The sequence below is a fragment of the Centropristis striata genome, chromosome 14, assembly GCF_030273125.1.
Source record: "Centropristis striata isolate RG_2023a ecotype Rhode Island chromosome 14, C.striata_1.0, whole genome shotgun sequence".
Lineage (NCBI taxonomy): Eukaryota > Metazoa > Chordata > Actinopteri > Perciformes > Serranidae > Centropristis > Centropristis striata.
Window position 1 is genome coordinate 35,859,355 of NC_081530.1, and position 21,435 is coordinate 35,880,789.

At 40.9% G+C, this 21,435-nt stretch overlaps 1 protein-coding gene across 1 annotated transcript in view; it reads right to left on the minus strand.

Annotated features, from left to right (window-relative positions):
* LOC131984327 (semaphorin-6D-like) overlaps positions 1 to 21,435 on the minus strand; it is a 117,731-nt gene that overhangs the window by 91,521 nt on the left and 4,775 nt on the right. Inside the window, exon 2 of the mRNA XM_059349186.1 lies at positions 1,086 to 1,192. The gene's annotated coding sequence lies outside the window, so the exon portion shown is untranslated. The remainder of the gene's footprint in view (positions 1 to 1,085; positions 1,193 to 21,435) is intronic.

Below are 21,435 nucleotides of genomic sequence, written 5' to 3' on the forward strand. Positions count from 1 at the left end.
TCAACAGCCTGAACAAGAGTTGATCCACAGCAGTAAATAACTGTGTCGTCAGCATAGAAATGCACATTTGCATCGGACACATTTAGACCCAAGTCATTGATATAAATGATAAATAAGAGGGGGCCCCAACACAGAACCCTGTGGCACCCCCTTGTGGACAGTAACAAATCCAGAACACAGACCACCATATTTAATGCATTGGGACTTATTACTGAGATAATTTGAGAACCAAGCAACAGTTTGCTCTGAAAAGGCTATGAGGCTGTGGGTGGTGTTGGTGGATCATCTGTGCGTCCTACGCCCAAATGCGTGTCAGTTTGTGCATAAAACTCGTCAGTTTGTGTCTAAAACTCGTCAGTTTGTGTCTAAAACTGTCCGTTTGTGTATAAAACTCGTCAGTTTGTGTCTAAAACTCGTCAGTTTGTGTCTACAGCTCGTCAGTTTGTGTCTACAACTCGTCAGTTTGTGTCTAAAACTGTCAGTTTGTGTATAAAACTCGTCAGTTTGTGTCTAAAACTGTCAGTTTGTGTCTAAAACTCGTCAGTTTGTGTTTACAACTCGTCAGTTTGTGTCTAAAACTGTCAGTTTGTGTCTAAAACTTGTCAGTTTGTGTCTACAACTCGTCAGTTTGTGTCTAAAACTGTCCGTTTGTGTATAAAACTCGTCAGTTTGTGTCTAAAACTGTCAGTTTGTGTCTAAAACTCGTCAGTTTGTGTCTACAACTCGTAAGTTTGTGTCTAAAACTAGTGAGTTTGTGTCTAAAACTCGTCAGTTTGTGTCTACAACTCGTCAGTTTGTGTCTAAAACTGTCAGTTTGTGTCTAAAACTCCTCAGTTTGTGTCTAAAACTCGTCAGTTTGTGTCTAAAACTCGTCAGTTTGTGTCTAAAACTCGTCAGTTTGTGTCTAAAACTCGTCAGTTTGTGTCTACACAATGTGTAACATTGGGGGATTTTTTTGGCGTGTTTTTGCTGAATAATGGGAGGAGTAGTCGACTGATAAAAAAACACAGAAGAAACAGAAGAATAAATAGGAAGAAGCCTAGTGGAGAGTAGATAGTCGCTCTTAAAAAAAAGTGAGTCGTTACCTTGAATCCAGGTCGTCCAATCAGAGCGCAGCGTCACTGAGAGCCAATCAGAGCGCAGCAACAACAAATCCAGAGAGGAGGAGAAGAAGGTTAGTCCGTTTATGAATCTGAAAGAGAAGAAGAAGAAGAAGAAGAGAAAAGTGAGGAGGAGTTACCAGAATCCAAACCTCCAAACCACCGAGCTGCTGTTTGATATCATCTCTCAGGTTTTACTCAACATGAAAAAAGTTTTAGAGATAAAAGTGATTTCTCCAAAGACTCAGAAAACATGTTGAAACTCAGAAAACTGCAGACAAAACAGGACAAAACCGTCTTCATCGTGATCAGCTTCATGTTTTTCACCTTTTAGAGAAGTTCTCCCACCAGTGACCTGCTCTGTGTTCCTCCAACATCTAACTGCTCCTGTTTAACACTTCAACACTTCAAACAAGAGCTCTTCACACGGGGAAAAATAAAGAAAACAGGAAAAGAAAAAGAAATGGGACTGGAGATGAGAAAGTTTTTCTCCTTGAAGAAGAAAAAACAACAAGAAACAGAAGAGGAAAAAAAAGACAAAATGAAAGAAATGAAATCATTTTCATAAAGCCTTGTTAAAATCGTGTTTATTCAAATAATATCAGACAAAGCAGATGTAGAACTGTGATTATTAATGAGCCGGAGTAAAACTTCAAGTTCGAGTTCGAGTTAAAAGTGTTGTTGCTGCAGTTTGTTTGACTTGTTAGACTTTAAACTGGTTTCACACATTTCTGGTGTCTTGCAGTAGATTTCACTCCGTCACAAAGCAGACGTTTGTTTTCCAGCTCGCAGCTTTAATTAGCTGCTTAATTAGAACGAGGAGACTTTCTGTTGGAAACATGCAGCCTAAAGACACACTCACACACACTCACACACACTCACACACATACTCACACACACTTAAAAACACTCAGAAACACTCAGACACACGTTGTCCCGTTATAAAGACTGGAGTTGTGCATAAATTGACAGAAACAGAGACAAAATAATATTAAAAGAGAGTGAATCTCCTGCTGAGCACAGAGCAGCTAATCACATAATTTAACAGGACAGAAATACACAATTAGCTCCGAAGAAAACCAGCTGGATGAGTCGAAAGCTCCAGAATGAGCTGATAAATAAATTATTATTATTATTATTCCTCTCTGACAAAGAACTTCAAAGGAAACACTTTTTTTTTTTTTATCCTTTCTTTAATTTTCAACTGTTTGAATTTTACATCAACATAAATATCAAACATTATAATAAGAATAATAACTTAGCTATGACTATAGTGCCTTTCAAAAATCCCAAAGACGCTTAATTATTATTATTAATTATTTTTAATAATAAGCCAATAAAACAGCTGAAATCCTCGTTATCGCACTAATTAATGAAGTGAGAACACACAGCAGAAAATCTGCTGATTAACACACGAGATCAGACTGAATTAATCAGTGTGTGTGTGTGTGTGTGTGTGTGTGTGTGTGAGAATGAAAGGTCACAGGATGAATCTTCCGCATAAAAGATACGACAAAAATGAGAGGAAGAGCCGCCGAACAACAAGAAACAGAAAGGTTTCACACACACACTTACACACACACACACACACACTGATCTAATCACACACACAGCTTGAGTGTGAAACACGCTGCAGCCGCCCTGCACATGTTTGGCAACAAGTCAATCCTGGTAGCTTGGAGGTCATCCAACACACACACACACACACACACACACACACACACACACACACACACACACAGAATGTGATTTGCATCTGGACACAGTGACATGTTGTAACACACGCGAACGAAGAGCTTCACATTCCTGAGGCTTCTTAGCTCCTCGTCTTCACAGGGAAGAAGAGAGCGAGTGAGTGAGAAAGAGAGAGAGAGAGAGAGAGAGAGAGAGAGACAGTGCAAGAGAGAGTGAGAGCGAGAGAACAAGACAGCGAGAGAGAGAGAGATAGAGAGAGAAAGAGAGCGAGAGAGCGAGAGAGCGTGAGAGAGCGAGAGAGAGAGAGAGAGAGAGAGAGAGAGGGAGAGAGAGAGAGCGAGAGAGAGTGAGAGAGAGAGTGAGAGAGAGTGAGAGAGCATGAGAGAGTGAGAGAGAGAGAGTGAGAGGGAGAGAGAGAGTGAGAGGGAGAGAGAGAGAGGGAGAGGGAGAGAGAGCGCGAGAGAGTGAGAGAGGGAGGGAAAAAGTGAGTAAATTTGTGTCTTTTTGGTCATTTTTACATCTATTTTTGGTCAATTTGTTTCTATTCAATAAAACCATGCTAAATCTCTAGATATCAGCTCTTAAATTAAACTCTTATCAGATATTTTTTTTGTTATCATTATATTTGTCCAAATGAATGTACCTTTAGTTGTACCAGACATTAAAATGAACAATAAACTAAAGAAAACTAATAATTTTTTCCACAACTTTCATTTATGACTATTTATGTGACTGTACCTTCATATTTTCATTTACATGATTTCAGCTGAAACGTGTTGGTGTTTGTGTCTCCTGAGAGGTTTAATAGTGAGAAAAGGTCACAACAGTCGCCCCGAGGCTGCAGCACAGCAACAACTGATATAATATTAATAAGAATCAGAGCAGAACAAATCTATCATTTATGAGTCCGATCTGCTGTAATGTGTCTGATCCTCCTGCTGAACAGTTTCTGATCACGTTCTCAGGAATAATCTCATTCGCTTTGGAGCCCAGAGTCAGATGATACGAGTCTGAACGAAGCTGAAGACTCGAACAAGCAACCAACGAGAAACCAACAAGAAACCAACAAGAAACCAACAAGCAACCAGCAAGCAACCAGCAAGCAACCAACAAGAAACCATCAAGAAACCAACAAGCAACCATCAAGAAACCAACAAGCAACAAGAAATCAACAAGCAACCAACAAGAAACCATCAAGAAACCAACAAGCAACAAGAAACCAACAAGCAACCAGCAAGCAACCAGCAAGTAACCAACAAGACACCAACCAGACTCCAACCAGACTCCAACCAGACACCATCAAGACACCAACCAGACACCAACCAGACTCCAACCAGACACCAACAAGACACCAACCAGACACCAACCAGACTCCAACCAGACACCAACCAGACTCCAACCAGACACCAACCAGACACCAACCAGACACCTACCAGACACCAACCAGACACCAACCAGACTCCAACCAGACACCAACCAGACACCAACCAGACACCAACCAGACACCTACCAGACACCTTCCAGACACCAACTAGACTCCAACCAGACACCACCTAGACTCCAACCAGACATCAACCAGACACCAACCAGACTCCAACCAGACACCAACCAGACACCAACCAGACACCAACCAGACACCTACCAGACACCAAACCAGACACCAACTAGACTCCAACCAGACACCAACCAGACACCAACCAGACACCATACCAGACACCAACTAGACTCCAACCAGACACCTACTAGACTCCAACCAGACACCAGCAGACTCCAACCAGACACCAACCAGACACCAACCAACCACCAGCAGACTCCAACAAGACACCAACCAAACAGACTAAACTTTAGTTTGAGAGTGCCCTTGAACACCTCATCTTGGATAGTTTAATACTTTTCTTTTTTATGGTCCAAACCAATAATATAAATATATAAAAAATAATAGGCAGATTAAACAATAATGAAAATAATGAATAGTTGCAGCCCTAAACTAAAAGAAGAAGACTCAGTTTCAGTGTTAAAGTGAAAAGAAGTCAAGTGGAAACACAAAGAAACTGTTTTTTTTATTGCCGCCTCCTTTACAGCCTCCTCACTGTATCTGCTGCTGGAAGTAAAGGTCAGCAGGTGGAATGAAACAGAGCTGACGGTTCCACAGCAGCGAGGTCGCCCAGCTCGCTGCAAACTAACTCCATCTGTCTTCATCTCACACACTATTCAGCAGAGAGGGAGAGAGGGATAGAGACAGGGAGAGAGAGGGAGAGAGAGAGAGAGAGAGAGAGAGAGACAGAGAGCGAGAGAGAGAGAGAGAGAGAGAGGGACAGAGAGGAGAGAGAGAGAGAGAGAGAGCAGAAGCGAAAGATCGAGATTGAGAGAGCAAGAGAGAGAGAGAAAGAGGGGAGAGGGGGATCGAGAGAGAGAGACAGAGAGAGAGTGAGAGAGAGCGAGGGAGGGGGAGAGAGAGTGAAGGACATAGTGAGACAGTGCGAGACAGAGTGAGAGAGCGCGAGCGAGGGAGGGGGAGAGAGAGCGAAAGACATAGCGAGACAGTGCGAGACAGAGCGAGAGAGCGCGAGCGAGGGGGAGAGAGAGCGGAAGACAGAGCGCGAGCGAGGGGGAGAGAGGGAGCTAGAGAGAGAGGGGGGGAGCGAGAGAGAGAGACAGAGCGAGAGAGAGAGAAAGAGAGAGAGAGAGAAAGAGAGTAAGAGAGAGAGAGAGCGAGAGAGAGAACTAGAGAGAGTGAGAGAGAGCGAGGGAGGGGAGAGAGCGAGAGCGAAAGACATAGCGAGAGAGCGAGGGGGAGAGAGGAAGGGGAGACGGAGCTAGAAAGAGAGAGAGAGAAAGCGAGAGCAGGAGCAAAAGAGCGAGCGAGAGAAAGAGAGAGAGAGCGAGAGACAGAGAGAGAGAGAGAGAGAGAGAGAGAGAGAGGGAGAGCAGAGCTGGTGTCTGTAATATTACAGTCAGGATGTTTTCTGCTGCTCAATCGTTAATGATCAATAACGTCAGAAAATACAGACAAATGTCCAACATGATAACTACATTTAAAGGTTATCAAATAATAAATAATGATACTAAACCGTCAGAATATCTCTCTGGTGTCAGAAACAGAAAGCGGAGACGGATTCAGAGAAGAAACAGGATGTGAGTCTCTGGAGACCAACTCACTCCTACAAAATAAAACATTTAATAAAGTAAAGAAGAAACATTTTACTGCCACGAGTTCAACTCTTTCAGATTCCAAACAGCTTAATGAGCTCTCAAAATAAAATAAAAAAAAGGAAATACTGGAAACGAGGCCGCTCAACACACAACCACACACACACACACACACACACACACACACACTCTCTCTCTCTCTCTCTCTCGATATTGTGTAATTGCTCATATTGTGATTGTGTCGGTCAAAATATTTGGACAAACTTCATTTCTTTGCTTCAGCAGCATTGTTCTCACAACCTTCATGACAAAAACAATAAAGAGAGAGAGAGAGAGAGAGAGAGAGAGAGAAAGTGAGAGAGCAAGAGAGAGAGAGCGGGAAAAGGAAGAGTGAGAAAGCAAAAGAGATGGGGAGAGAGCGAAAGGGAGAGTGAGAGCGAAAGGGAAAGAGAGAGAGAGCAAGAGTGAGAGAGCGAGTAAGAGGGGGAGAGAGAGAGAAAAAGGGAGAGCGAGAGGGGGAGAGAGAGTGTGAGAGCGAGAGAGAGCAAGAAGGGGAGAGAGAGCGAGAGAGCGATCGAGGGAGAGAGAGAGAGAGAGAGAAAGCGAGAGAGAGAGAGAGGGAGAGCGAGTGAGTTAGAGCGAGAGAGAGCAAGAGGGGAAGAGAGCGAGAGAGCGAGGGAGAGAGCGAGGATGGACGTCTCTGTGTCTCAGACAGGAACAAGATGAAAACACAAACTGAGTCTCTAACTGCTCGACAACTTCCTGTCCCACATTCAGCCAATCAGCTCGCAGAATAACAATGACATCATGTTGTCTGAAGATAAACAGGAGGAATCCTCCACTTCCTGTCCCTTCACCTCCAGATGTTTCCACCAAAAGACTCGCCACCTTTATAAACGTTCAAGAACATTCAAGAGAGAGAGAGAGAGAGACATTGAGAGAGAGGAAGAGACAGCGAGAGAGAGAGAGAGAGAGAGAGAGAGAGAGAGAGAGCAAATATGACTCGAGCTAAGGAAGAAGTTAGGTGACGTAATATAAAGAGCGACAACGTCCATATATGGAGTTTGGGGTTGACAGACACGTCAAACAAACATCTTTAAATGTTTATGTTTCGGGTAAAACCTGAAGTTAATTTTTTTTTTTATGTTAATTTAACGTAACGAAATTACAACATGTGCGTCAGTTCGTCACGTTCTTTGTCATATACATACAGATTTAACTGATTTTAACCCCAAAATGATCTTTTCCTGACAACAAGAAGAAGTTTTGGGGCTAAACCCGAGCGCTGTACCATCCAGGTACCAGCACATGTTGACCACCAGACGAGTCCGAGGGCAGAAGGACTCGTCTGTTCCTGATGGTCCTGCTGACTCGACTCTGACTGGTGAACAGTGAGCTCATCAGCTGAATGATTTGAATTGCAAAGTGTGATATAGAGATCAGCAGCAGGATGAGGACCAGCAGGTCTGAACCTTTAAACACAATCAGGAGAAACACACTAACAATAAATGATGAGATTTAACCGTTCAGGTAAGACTTGATTCACTATGAAACCTTTGAACGTCAGTGATTTCTCAACAAAATGAAGCTCAGTTTAGACCAAAAGATCCAGACGCTGTTAGTCCAATAAATGCATGTAAACATCTGAAGCATCAACAGTTCAGATATGTGACTCCAGCCTCCTGATCCTCTACAGCCACCAGTCGGACTAAAATAACTAAAGACTGTGGCTGTTTATCCTAGAATATATTTTGTATTTTTTTGGTAGTTTTGTCTTTTGGTGGAAATTTTGTGTCTTTTTGTGCCTTTTTACATAATTTTTGTTCATTTTGTGTCTATTTTGGTAATTTTGTGTCTTTCTTTTGGTCATTTTGTGCCTTTTTTGTGTCATTTTACATATTTTTTGCTCATTTTGTATCTTTTTCTGTGTCATTTTCTATCTTTTTTGGTCATTTTGTGTCTTTTTTTGTGTCATTTTACATCTTTTTTGATCATTTTATGTCATTTTTGTAATTTTACATCTTTTTTGTGGTCACTTTGTGTGTTTTTCAGTAATTTTGTGTCTTTCTTTTGGTCATTTTGTGCCTTTTTTGTGTCATTTTACATCTTTTTTGATCATTTTATGTCATTTTTGTAATTTTACATCTTTTTTGTGGTCATTTTGTGTGTTTTTCAGTAATTTTGTGTCTTTCTTTTGGTCATTTTGTGCCTTTTTTGTGTTATTTTACATCTTTTTTGATCATTTTATGTCATTTTTGTAATTTTACATCTTTTTTGTGGTCATTTTGTGTGTTTTTCAGTAATTTTGTGTCTTTCTTTTGGTCATTTTGTGTCTTTTTTGTGTTATTTTATATCTTTTTTGATCATTTTATGTCATTTTTGTAATTTTACATCTTTTTTGTGGTCATTTTGTGTGTTTTTCAGTAATTTTGTGTCTTTCTTTTGGTCATTTTGTGCCTTTTTTGTGACATTTTACATATTTTTTGCTCATTCTGTATCTTTTTCTGTGTCATTTTCTATCTTTTTTGGTCATTTTGTGTCTTTTTTTTGTAATTTTACATCTTTTTTGTGGTCATTTTGTGTGTTTTTCAGTAATTTTGTGTCTTTCTTTTGGTCATTTTGTGTCTTTTTTGTGTTATTTTACATCTTTTTTGATCATTTTATGTCATTTTTGTAATTATACATCTTTTTTGTGGTCATTTTGTGTCTTTTTTGGTCATTTCACATTTGTAACAACATTCGTGACACTTACAACTCATAATTTATCAGAGAAATTCTCCTTTTTTAAAAAGAGATTTATAGATTTTATATGTTGCAGAGAAACACGAGGACACAGAGAGGAGAATGTAAAAAGAGCAAAATATTCCCTGAGAGAAGGTCAGACAGGATGTTTTCATTTCTCATGGCTGTTTATAGATAAATCTCTTCTCTCTTCATTGTGTGTGTGTGTGTGTGTGTGTGTGTGTGTGTGTGTGTGTGTGTGTGTGTGATCGTCTTCAGAGAGGTCAGAGGTCACGGGGTCAGGAGGGGCTCCAGTTTCCACCAATTAGTGCGTAACCTTTGAACCTGGACCCAGACCCTTTCAGAATAAGAGCGCTGCTGGTGGAACCGTATCTATTGTGTGTGTGTGTGTGTTGGACAGCTGGTGGACTTCCTGGTGGAGACGTTGTCGGGCGTTGCCGTGGCGATGTGAGAGAGACTGTGGGTGGCGTGTGAAGCTTCACAGCCGAGGTGTGAACGCAGCAAAGTTTATTTTACAACTTCTTACTTCCTGTTTCCTCCTGTAAATCTCTTTTGCTCCGTTCTGATTCTATCGATCTGTTAACTGCAGCAGATTTACTGCATCAACATCAACAACCTCCCACTTTATTAATACCATCAGATAAACTGACTGTTATTTCTGCTGGTTTATTGCAGCATGAGAAGACATCTGAAATATGAAGCTGGTGTTTGTGCTCGTTAACTACGAGTCATTTTCCAGATCATTTAATCATTTTAACATTGATTGTCTCCCTGCAGGCGCCTCGCTCTGATTTAACTTCCTTTCTGTGGAAAAATACTCCTGAAAATGGATTAACGGAGAGTTTTATCACGTCTTGTTGAGCTGCAGATATCAAGATATCATCTGTTACTGTCCTCTCCTCTCTGCTCTGTGTAAACAGATTTCCAGTGAATATTTGTCTCATGACCGACAACATTTCCGAAAAAGAAACAAAACTACCAGGAAAAGTTGCAAAATGACAAGAAACACATACATTTCCAAAAAAGACACAACATTTTCAGAAATTACAAAAAAAAAACCCACAAAAGTACCAAAACAAGATGTGAAATTACCAAAAAGAAATCTGCATATTCTCAGTATTGTCATGTTTCCAGCCTCTCCTGTCCTCTCCTCTCTGCTCTGTGTAAACAGCCTCACAGAACACAAAAAATGACCAAAATGATGTAAAAAGACACAAAATGACCAAAAAAACTAAAATGACAAAAAATCACCAAAAAAGATGTTAAATGACACAAAAAAGAGACAAAACTCCCACCAAAAGACACAAAAAAGACACAAAATTACCAAAAAAAAGACGTAAAATTACAAAAACAGGAAAAAATGATTGGATTTCTGTGATTAATTATTCTTTCAAAATTGTTTTAAAACAGACTTTATTTATAAACACTTTTCCAAGGACCTACAAGTGTCACAAATGTTTGTTTTTTTAAACCCATAAACGACATAAAAACAACGTAAAATGACCCAGAAAGTATTGTTTATATTTTACATGCTGAAGTATTGTCATGTCCTCTCCTCTCTGCTCTGTGTAAACAGCCTCTCCTGTCCTCTCCTCTCTGCTCTGTGTAAACAGCCTCTCCTGTCCTCTCCTCTCTGCTCTGTGTAAACAGCCTCTCCTGTCCTCTCCTCTCTGCTCTGTGTAAACAGCCTCTCCTGTCCTCTCCTCTCTGCTCTGTGTAAATTATTATTTTAAATGATAGACGGAGAATAAAGAGATTCTGACACTAATATCAACATTTTATAACTGATGATGCATTCAAGGACCGTCGGAAAGTTCAAACTCTGACGATAACGCCTGTTTTTATAGTTTATTACTAATAGAAATGCTGGATTTATGGTGATTTTGAAACGTTTTTTGAAATGTTTGTGGATAATTAAACTTTATTCTGATGTGTTAACGTCTCCACAGTTTGATGTCTTTGCTTCTAATCTTTTACTGGCTTTTTTCTCCTCTGTCTTAATATTTTATGAGGGTTGTTGGCTTCAGATGGACTTTAGGGCGGTCTGTCTGATGGAGACCTGTCTGTCTGAACATCTAGCTACCTGTCTGTCTGAGTGTCTAGCTGCTCTCTGGTTAATTCATGGTGCCTTCAGGTTCTCATCTCACTGTGAGTTTGTAACGTCTGAATCATGTATGAACACTAAACAAGCTGCTGCATTAATCATCACACATCTCTGCAGCCGGACGTGTCGGGACCTCCTCCCCCTCCTCCTCCTCCTGCTCCTCCTGCTCCTCCTAACAGTCACATGTTCACTATCAGTTTCTGCTCTGAGGACAGAGTTGTGAGCTGATGTGTGTTTTCCAGGCGAGGAGAGGAAACGTGTGAAGTGTTTCCTGCTGACGGACTCTTTTTTTTTTTTCTTGAATAGTTTCCATAATAAATGTGAACGGGGGAAATAACAGATGAGGAAGGAAGTAAACCTTCAAGATTTTCATTTATTATGAATGGAGAAAGATGTTTGTGGTCTTTTAGTGTTCAGATCCACACAAAAAAGATTTTAACTACATGAGAAATGCATTAATACCAGATAACCAACAGATAACTAACAGATAACCAAGAAATAACCAACATATAAACAAAAGATTACCAACAGATAAACAGCAGATAACCAACAGACAACCAGCAGATAACCAGCAGATAACCAGCAGATAACCAACAGATAACCAACAGATAACTAACAGATAACCAAGAAATAACCAACATATAAACAAAAGATTACCAACAGATAACCAACAGATAACCAACAGATAACCAACAGATAACTAACAGATAACCAACAGATAACTAACAGATATCCAGCAGATAACCAACAGATAACCAGCAGATAACCAGCAGATAACCAACAGATAACCAACAGATAACCAGCAGATAACTAACAGTAACCAACAGATAACCAGCAGATAACAAGCAGATAACCAACAGATAACCAACAGATAACCAGCAGATAACTAACAGTAACCAACAGATAACCAGCAGATAACCAACAGATAACCAACAGATAACGAGCAGATAACAACAGTAACCAACAGATAACCAGCAGATAACCAGCAGATAATCAGCAGATAACCAACAGATAACCAGTAGATAACCAACAGATAACCAGCAGATAACCAGCAGATAACCAGCAGATAACCAACAGATAACCAGCAGATAACGAACAGTAACCAGCAGATAACCAGCAGATAACCAACAGATAACCAGCAGATAAACAACATATAACGAGCAGATAACTAACAGTAACCAACAGATAACCAACAGATAACCAGTAGATAACCAGTAGATAACCAACAGATAACCAACAGATGACCAGCAGATAACGAGTAGATAACCAACAGACGACCAGCAGATAACCAGCAGATAACCAGCAGATAACCAACAGATAACCAGTAGATAACCAACAGATAACCAGCAGATAACCAGCAGATAACCAACAGATAACCAGCAGATAACGAACAGTAACCAGCAGATAACCAGCAGATAAACAACATATAACGAGCAGATAACTAACAGTAACCAACAGATAACCAACAGATAACCAGTAGATAACCAGTAGATAACCAACATATTACCAACAGATAACGAGCAGATAACTAACACATAACTAGAAGATAACCAGCAGAAAACCAGCAGATAACCAGCAGATAACCAACAGATAACCAGCAGATAACCAGCAGATAACCAACAGATAACCAGCAGATAACCAGCAGATAACCAACAGATAACCAACAGATAACCAACAGATAACGAGCAGATAACTAACAGTAAACAACAGATAACCAGCAGAGAACCAACATGTAACCAGCAGATAATCAAGAGATAACCAGCAGATAGCCAACAGATAATCAGCAGATAATCAACAAATAACCAACAGATAACCTACAAATAACCAACAGATAACCAACAGATAACCAGCAGATAACCAGCAGCTAACCGACAGCTAACCGACAGATAACCGACAGATAATCAGCAGATAATCAACAGATAACCAACAAATAACCAACAGATAACCTACAAATAACCGACAGATAACGACAGATAACCGACAGATAACCAGCAGATAACCAGCAGATAACCAACAGATAACCAGCAGATAATCAGCAGGTAACCAACACATAACCAGCAGATGACCAACAGATGACCAGCAGATGACCAGCAGATAACCAGCAGATAATCAGCAGATAACCAACAGATAACCAGCAGATAACCAACAGATAACCAGCAGATAATCAGCAGATAACCAACAGATAACCAGCAGATAACTAGCAGATAACCAGCAGAAAACCAGCAGAAAACCAGCAGATAACCAACAGATAACCAGCAGATAACCAGCAGATATCCAGCAGATAACCAGCAGATAACCAGCAGATAACCAACAGATAACCAACAGACAACCAGCAGATATCCAGCAGATAACCAACAGATAACCAGCAGATAACCAGCAGATAACCAGCAGATAACCAACAGATAACCAACAGATAACCAGCAGATAACCAACAGATAACCAACAGATAACCAACAGATGACCAGCAGATAACGAGTAGATAACCAACAGACGACCAGCAGATAACCAGTAGATAACCAACATATTACCAACAGTTAAAGAGCAGATAACAAACACATAACTAGAAGATAACCAGCAGAAAACCAGCAGATAACCAGCAGATAACCAGCAGCTAACCGACAGCTAACCGACAGCTAACCGACAGATAATCAGCAGATAATCAACAGATAACCAACAAATAACCAACAGATAACCTACAAATAACCGACAGATAACCGACAGATAACCGACAGATAACCAGCAGATAATCAGCAGATAATCAACAGATAACCAACAAATAACCAACAGATAACCTACAAATAACCGACAGATAACCGACAGAGAACCGACAGATAACCAGCAGATAACCAGCAGATAACCAGCAGATAACCAGCAAATAACCAGCAGATAACCAGCAGATAACCAACAGATAACCAGCAGATAACCAACAGATAACCAGCAGATAACCAACAGATAACCAGCAGATAACCAGCAAATAACCAACAGATAACCAGCAGATAACCAGCAGATAATCAACAGATAACCAACAAATAACCAACAGATAACCTACAAATAACCGACAGATAACCGACAGAGAACCGACAGATAACCAGCAGATAACCAGCAGATAACCAGCAGATAATCAGCAGATAACCAACAGATAACCAGCAGATAATCAGCAGATAACCAACAGATAACCAGCAGATAACCAGCAGATAACCAACAGATAACCAGCAGATAATCAGCAGATAACCAGCAGATATCCAGCAGATAACCAACAGATAACCAGCAGATAACCAACAGATAACCAACAGACAACCAGCAGATATCCAGCAGATAACCAACAGATAACCAGCAGATAACCAACAGATAACCAGCAGATAACCAACAGATAACCAACAGATAACCAGCAGATAACCAGCAGATAACCAGCAGATAAACAACAGATAACCAACAGATAACCAACAGATAACCAACAGATGACCAGCAGATAACCAGTAGATAACCAACAGACGACCAGCAGATAACCAGTAGATAACCAACATATTACCAACAGATAACGAGCAGATAACAAACACATAACTAGAAGATAACCAGCAGAAAACCAGCAGATAACCAGCAGATAACCAACAGATAACCAACAGATAACCAGCAGAGAACCAACAGATAACCAGCAGATAACCAGCAGATAACCAGCAGATAACCAGCAGATAACCAACAGATAGCCAACAGATAACCAGCAAATAACCAGCAGATAACCAGCAGATAACCAACAGATAACCAGCAGATAACCAACAGATAACCAGCAGATAACCAACAGATAACCAGCAGATAACCAGCAAATAACCAACAGATAACCAGCAGATAACCAGCAGATAATCAACAGATAACCAACAAATAACCAACAGATAACCTACAAATAACCGACAGATAACCGACAGAGAACCGACAGATAACCAGCAGATAACCAGCAGATAACCAGCAGATAATCAGCAGATAACCAACAGATAACCAACAGATAACCAGCAGATAACCAGCAGATAACCAACAGATAACCAGCAGATAATCAGCAGATAACCAGCAGATATCCAGCAGATAACCAACAGATAACCAGCAGATAACCAACAGATAACCAACAGACAACCAGCAGATATCCAGCAGATAACCAACAGATAACCAGCAGATCACCAACAGATAACCAGCAGATAACCAACAGATAACCAACAGATAACCAGCAGATAACCAGCAGATAACCAGCAGATAAACAACAGATAACCAACAGATAACCAACAGATAACCAACAGATGACCAGCAGATAACGAGTAGATAACCAACAGACGACCAGCAGATAACCAGTAGATAACCAACATATTACCAACAGATAACGAGCAGATAACAAACACATAACTAGAAGATAACCAGCAGAAAACCAGCAGATAACCAGCAGATAACCAACAGATAACCAACAGATAACCAGCAGAGAACCAACAGATAACCAGCAGATAACCAGCAGATAACCAACAGATAGCCAACAGATAACCAACAGATGACCAGCAGATAACGAGTAGATAACCAACAGATAACCAACAGACGACCAGCAGATAACCAGTAGATAACCAACATATTACCAACAGATAACGAGCAGATAACAAACACATAACTAGAAGATAACCAGCAGAAAACCAGCAGATAACCAGCAGATAACCAACAGATAACCAACAGATAACCAGCAGAGAACCAACAGATAACCAGCAGATAACCAGCAGATAACCAACAGATAGCCAACAGATAACCAACAGACGACCAGCAGATAACCAGTAGATAACCAACATATTACCAACAGATAACGAGCAGATAACAAACACATAACTAGAAGATAACCAGCAGAAAACCAGCAGATAACCAGCAGATAACCAACAGATAACCAGCAGATAACCAGCAGATAACCAGCAGATAACAAACACATAACTAGAAGATAACCAACAGATAACCAGCAGAGAACCAAAATGTAACCAGCAGATAATCAACAGATAACCAGCAGATAACCAACAGATAACCAGCAGATAACCTACAAATAACCAACAGATAACCAACAGATAACCAGTAGATAACCAACAGATAACCAGTAGATAACCAACAGATAACCAACAGATAATCAACAGATAACAAACAGATAACCAACAGATAACCTACAAATAACCAACAGATAACCAACAGATAACCAGTAGATAACCAACAGATAACCAGTAGATAACCAACAGATAACCAACAGATAACCAGCAGATAACCAGCAGATAACCAACAGATAACCAGCAGATAACCAACAGATAACCAACAGATAACCAGCAGATAACCAACAGATAACCAGCAGATAACCAGCAGATAACCAACAGATAACCAACAGATAACCAGCAGATAACCAGCAGATAACCAACAGATAACCAACAGATAACCAGCAGATAACCAGCAGATAACCAGCAGATAACCAACAGATAACCAACAGATAACCAACAGATAACCAGCAGATAACCAGTAGATAACCAACAGATAACCAACAGATAACCAGCAGATAACCAACAGATAACCAACAGATAACCAGCAGATAACCAACAGATAACCAACAGATAACCAGCAGATAACCAACAGATAACCAGTAGATAACCAACAGATAACCAACAGATAACCAGCAGATAACCAGCAGATAACCAACAGATAACCAGTAGATAACCAACAGATAACCAGCAGATAACCAGCAGATAACCAACAGATAACCAACAGATAACCAGCAGACAACCAGCAGATAACCAGCAGATAACCAGCAGATAACCTACCGGCCGGTCAGAGGTCCAAACACACTGTTTCATAATCCGTTCGTTAGCCGCGAGCTAACATTAGCTAACAGTTCAAGTTGTTTTATTCACACTAAACCGTGACTTACTGTTTTGAATAACTTCCTGTCGCTAAACGCATGCCGCTTTCAAAATAAGAGCGCAGTGTGTTCCACAAGAATCCACCACAGAATTTACAAGAAGACCGTCAAAATAAGATGCAACAAAACATGTTAACGGAAATTAAAACTGACACAGTAGGATAACAAAGATTCTATGAAACAGTATCTCCAAACTGTGAAAAATGTTCACCAGATGGGTGCATTTTACTTTATAAGGAGATGTTTCTTCACCTGCTTGATTATTTACACAGAGCAGAGAGGAGAGGACAGGAGAGGCTGGAAACATGACAACACTTCAATATGTGGAGAAAACTTTCTTTTTTGTCATTTTGTGTCTTTTTAGAAATGTTTGTCTTCTTTTGGTTCATTTTTTTTCTTTAGTTTTTTGATCATTTTGTGTCTTTTTTTGATCATTTTGTATCTTTTTTAGTCATTTTGTGCCTTTTTTGGTAATTTTGAATCTTTTTTTAGTCATTTTGTGCGTTTTTTGGTAATTTTGTATCTTTTTTTAGTCATTTTGTGTGTTTTTTGGTAATTTTGTGTCTTTTTTGGTCATTTTGTGTCTTTTTTGGTCATTTTGTATCTTTTTTAAGTCATTTTGTGTCTTTTTTTGATAATTTTTTATCATTTTTTGTAATTTTTATGTCTTCTTTTTTTGCCTTTTTTTTTTATAGTTTTCTGGCTTTTTTTTTTTTTTTTTTTACAACATTTGTGACACTTGGGAAAGTGCTGCATACATGATCTCAACTTGTTCTGCTTTCTGTCACTCTAACTGTTTTATTCTGCACAAAGACGTGTTTAAACTGAGGCTCCGATCGAACCCAGAAGCATCATTACTCGTTCTTAAATTAAATTAATTATGAACACGGACTTAAAATCATTGTTTTATTTTCCTAAAATGACTCATTTCCAGGCCTGACCAGCAGATAACAGCAGATAACCAGCGTATGTGATGATCATTTCCTGTTTTCATGCCCACAAATGATTCTCAGAAAGCCTCTTTAGTGGCAAATGTTTTCTCTGCCGCTCTGAGTGATTCAGTCAGAAAGCTGCTGATGGGAGAGAAAATAATTAGCGTGAAATGTTTCTGCAGCGACCAGGGTTTTTCTTTCTTTTTTTTTCTCCTGACAGTCAGAGAAAAGCTTCTTCAGCCGCAGACAGAAAAGTGATTTTCAGAATAAACTGCAGCGCTGCGACATTAACATAAAGACGTCTCCGTCAGCTGCTGCTCCACTTTCCTCCGTCACCAACATTTTATCAGTAGTGACGAGAGTTTCCTCCAGTCTGCTGGTCAACTTTAACCCTCAAACTGGTTTACACCATAAATCAGCTTTTATCAGAGAGAAACCATTAAAACACACATTATCGACAGAGTTTGAACTTTCCAACGGTCTTTGAACGCGTCATCGGTTATAAAAAGTGACCAAAACCTGTGTTAACAACAGGAGAGGCTGTTTACACAGAGCAGAGAGGAGAGGACAGGATAGGGTGGAAACATCATCTTTTTCTGGAATTTTTTGCCCTTTTTGGTTATTTTGTGTCTTTTTTAAATTATATATATATATATATATATATATATATATATATACATATATATATATATTAATTTTCATGTTCTATTTTGCTTCTTTTGTTCCTTTTTCTTAGATTTTTTTGGTCTTTTTACATCTTATTTGGGGGTAATATTTTGCATTTTTCGGGTATTTTGTGTCGTTTTTTGTCTTCTTTTTCACCTTTTTCATAATTTTGTGAGTTTTTTTTTTTTTTTTTACAAAATTTGTGACACTTGGGAAAGTGTTGTATTCATGAATAAAAATGTTCCTGGTTTCTGTCATTCTAACTGTGTTATTCTGCACAAAGATCTTTTAGAGTAATTCCCATTTCTTTTTTCTTTTTGGTCATTTTGTGTCTTTTTGGGTTATTTTTTATCATTTTTTGTTTTTTTTGTAATTTTTATGTCTTCTTTTTCACCTTTTTTATAATTTTCTCATTTTTCTTACAACATTTGTCACACTTGGGAAAGTGTTGTATTCATAAATGAATTCTAACAGTTTTATTGTGTGTTGGAGTCGTTCCCTCTTCCAGCAGCAGCAGACGGAGTTCCTCTGGATGGTTCCTGGTCCTGACCCACTTCCTGTCACACACTTTCATCCTGTTGCGTCACAGTTAGAGACGAGGAGGAGAGCTAACACACACACACACACACACAGTGGTGAGGTCATGTCGGGGAACGTGTGTGTGTGTGTGTGTGTGTGTGTGTGTGATGTAACATCCTGTGGTTCGTCTCATCAGCTGAATCTGATCTAATGAAGCTGAATGAGGAGAAATAACCAGCCGCCGCAGCACTTTCACTCTTAAAAACTTCCCATAGACTCCTATGAGAGTCTCTACCACAGCTCCCATGGACTCCTATGAGAGTCTCTACCACAGTTCCCATGGACTCCTATGAGAGTCTCTACCACAGCTCCCATAGACTCCTATGAGAGTCTCAGGACATGGTAAGGTTCACTGCTGGAACAAAAAGCTTACGTTTGGTTGAATTTGTGTCTTTTTTGCAATTTCGTGTCTTTTTTTGCCTTTTTTCATCTTTGTTTTGGTAATTTTGTGTCTTTTTTGGTCATTTTGTGTCTTTTTTTGGACATTTTTTATGTCTTTTTTGGTAATTTTGTGTCTTTTTTGGTAATTTTGTGTCTTTTTTTGGTCATTTTGTCCTCTTTCCTCCCTTCCTCCCTTTCCTCCCTTCCTTTAAGTCCACTTTCCTCCCTCCTTTCTGTAACTTCTTTCCCTTCTGTTACTTCTCTTTCCTCCCTTTGCTTATCTCCTTTTCCTCACTTCCTTTTGTCCACTTCACTCCCTCCTTTCCTTCCTTTTTTTCCATTCCTCCCTTCCCTCACTCCCCCCCTTCCTACCTTTCCTTGTTTCCTTTTGTCCTTTTTCCTCCCTCCTTTCCTTTCCTTTCCCTTCTTCTCTCCTTTTCCTTCACATCCCCCCCCCCCCTCCTCCTCCTCCCTGTGAGGAGACAAAAGGAGATGAGGAGGAAGCTCTACCAGCATGTAGATTATTATTATTTGCCGATAAATGACGACAGTGGGAAGTTTCATTTCCACACACACACACACACACACACACACACACACACACACACACACACACACACTCAGGGAGGATTAGAACAAAAGGAGGCTAAAATCTAACGTGATTGTCTCGCTTCCTGTCCGTACGGAGCCCCGCCCACCAGGGACGACTGGGTTATTGTTCCTAACGCACCCCAAGGTTAACAGGAGGAGGAGCAGGAGGAGGAGGAGGAGGAGAGAGAGGAGAGAGATCCACTTAGACACCTTCACACTGAGAACAATAGAGGACACAGTCTAGACAAGAGGAGGAGGAGGAGAGAGAGGATGAGGAGAGAGAGGAGGAGAGAGAGGATGAGAGAGGGGGAGGAGGAGAGGAGAGAGAGAGGATGAGGAGAGAGAGAGGAGGTGGGGGAGGAGGAGAGGGAGGAGGAGAGAGAGGGAGGAGGTGGGGGAGGAGGAGAGGGAGGAGGAGAGAGAGGGAGGAGGTGGGGGGAGGAGGAGAGGGAGGAGGAGAGAGAGGGAGGAGGAGAGGAGAGAGAGAGGATGAGGAGAGAGAGAGGAGGTGGGGGAGGAGGAGAGGGAGGAGGAGAGAGAGGGAGGAGGTGGGGGAGGAGGAGAGGGAGGAGGAGAGAGAGGGAGGAGGTGGGGGAGGAGGAGAGGGAGGAGGAGAGAGAGGGAGGAGGAGAGGAGAGAGAGAGGATGAGGAGAGAGAGAGGAGGTGGGGGAGGAGGAGAGGGAGGAGGAGAGAGGGGGAGGAGGAGGAGGAGAGAGAGAGGAGGTGGGGGAGGAGGAGAAGGGGGGAGGAGCAGGAGAGGGAGAGAGGGAGGAAAAGGAGGAGCAGAGAGGGAGGACCAGGAGGAGAGGATGAGGAGAGAGAGGAAGGAGGAGCAGGTGGGGGGGGGGGGGGGGGAGGAGAGAGAAGGGGGAGGAGGAGTAAAAGGAGGAGAAAGAGGGAGGAGGAGAGGGAGGAGTAGAAGGAGGAGGAGGAGAGCAGCAGCATTAGGAGCAGCAGGAGCAGCATTAGGAGCAGGAGCAGCATTAGGAGGAGCAGCAGCAGCATTAGGAGGAGCAGGAGCAGCATTAGGAGCAGGAGCAGCATTAGGAGGAGCAGCAGCAGCATTAGGAGGAGCAGGAGCAGCATTAGGAGGAGCAGGAGCATTAGGAGGAGCAGCAGCAGCAGCATTAGGAGGAGCAGCAGCATTAGGAGCAGGAGCAGCATTAGGAGGAGCAGCAGCAGCAGCATTAGGAGCAGGAGCAGCATTAGGAGGAGCAGCAGCATTAGGAGGAGCAGGAGCAGCATTAGGAGGAGCAGGAGCATTAGGAGGAGCAGCAGCAGCATTAGGAGGAGCAGCAGCATTAGGAGGAGCAGCAGCTTCAGTTTCTGTTAATCTGCTTTATATTCTCCAACAAAGCGCTGTGTGACCTTTGACCTGATGAGGATCAGAGCAGCAGATGGAGCAGAACCATAATCTGTCAACATGTTTCTATATGTTCACTTATTGTCTCCGCACAACACAGAAACATGCTTTTAATGTGAAATAATGATGAATTATGAATTTATTTTGTGTGTTTGTTTTTCCTTTGAAAAATAGTGACATCGTGTAAATAAACCGGCATTTAAAGGGTTAAAATCCTCAAAAT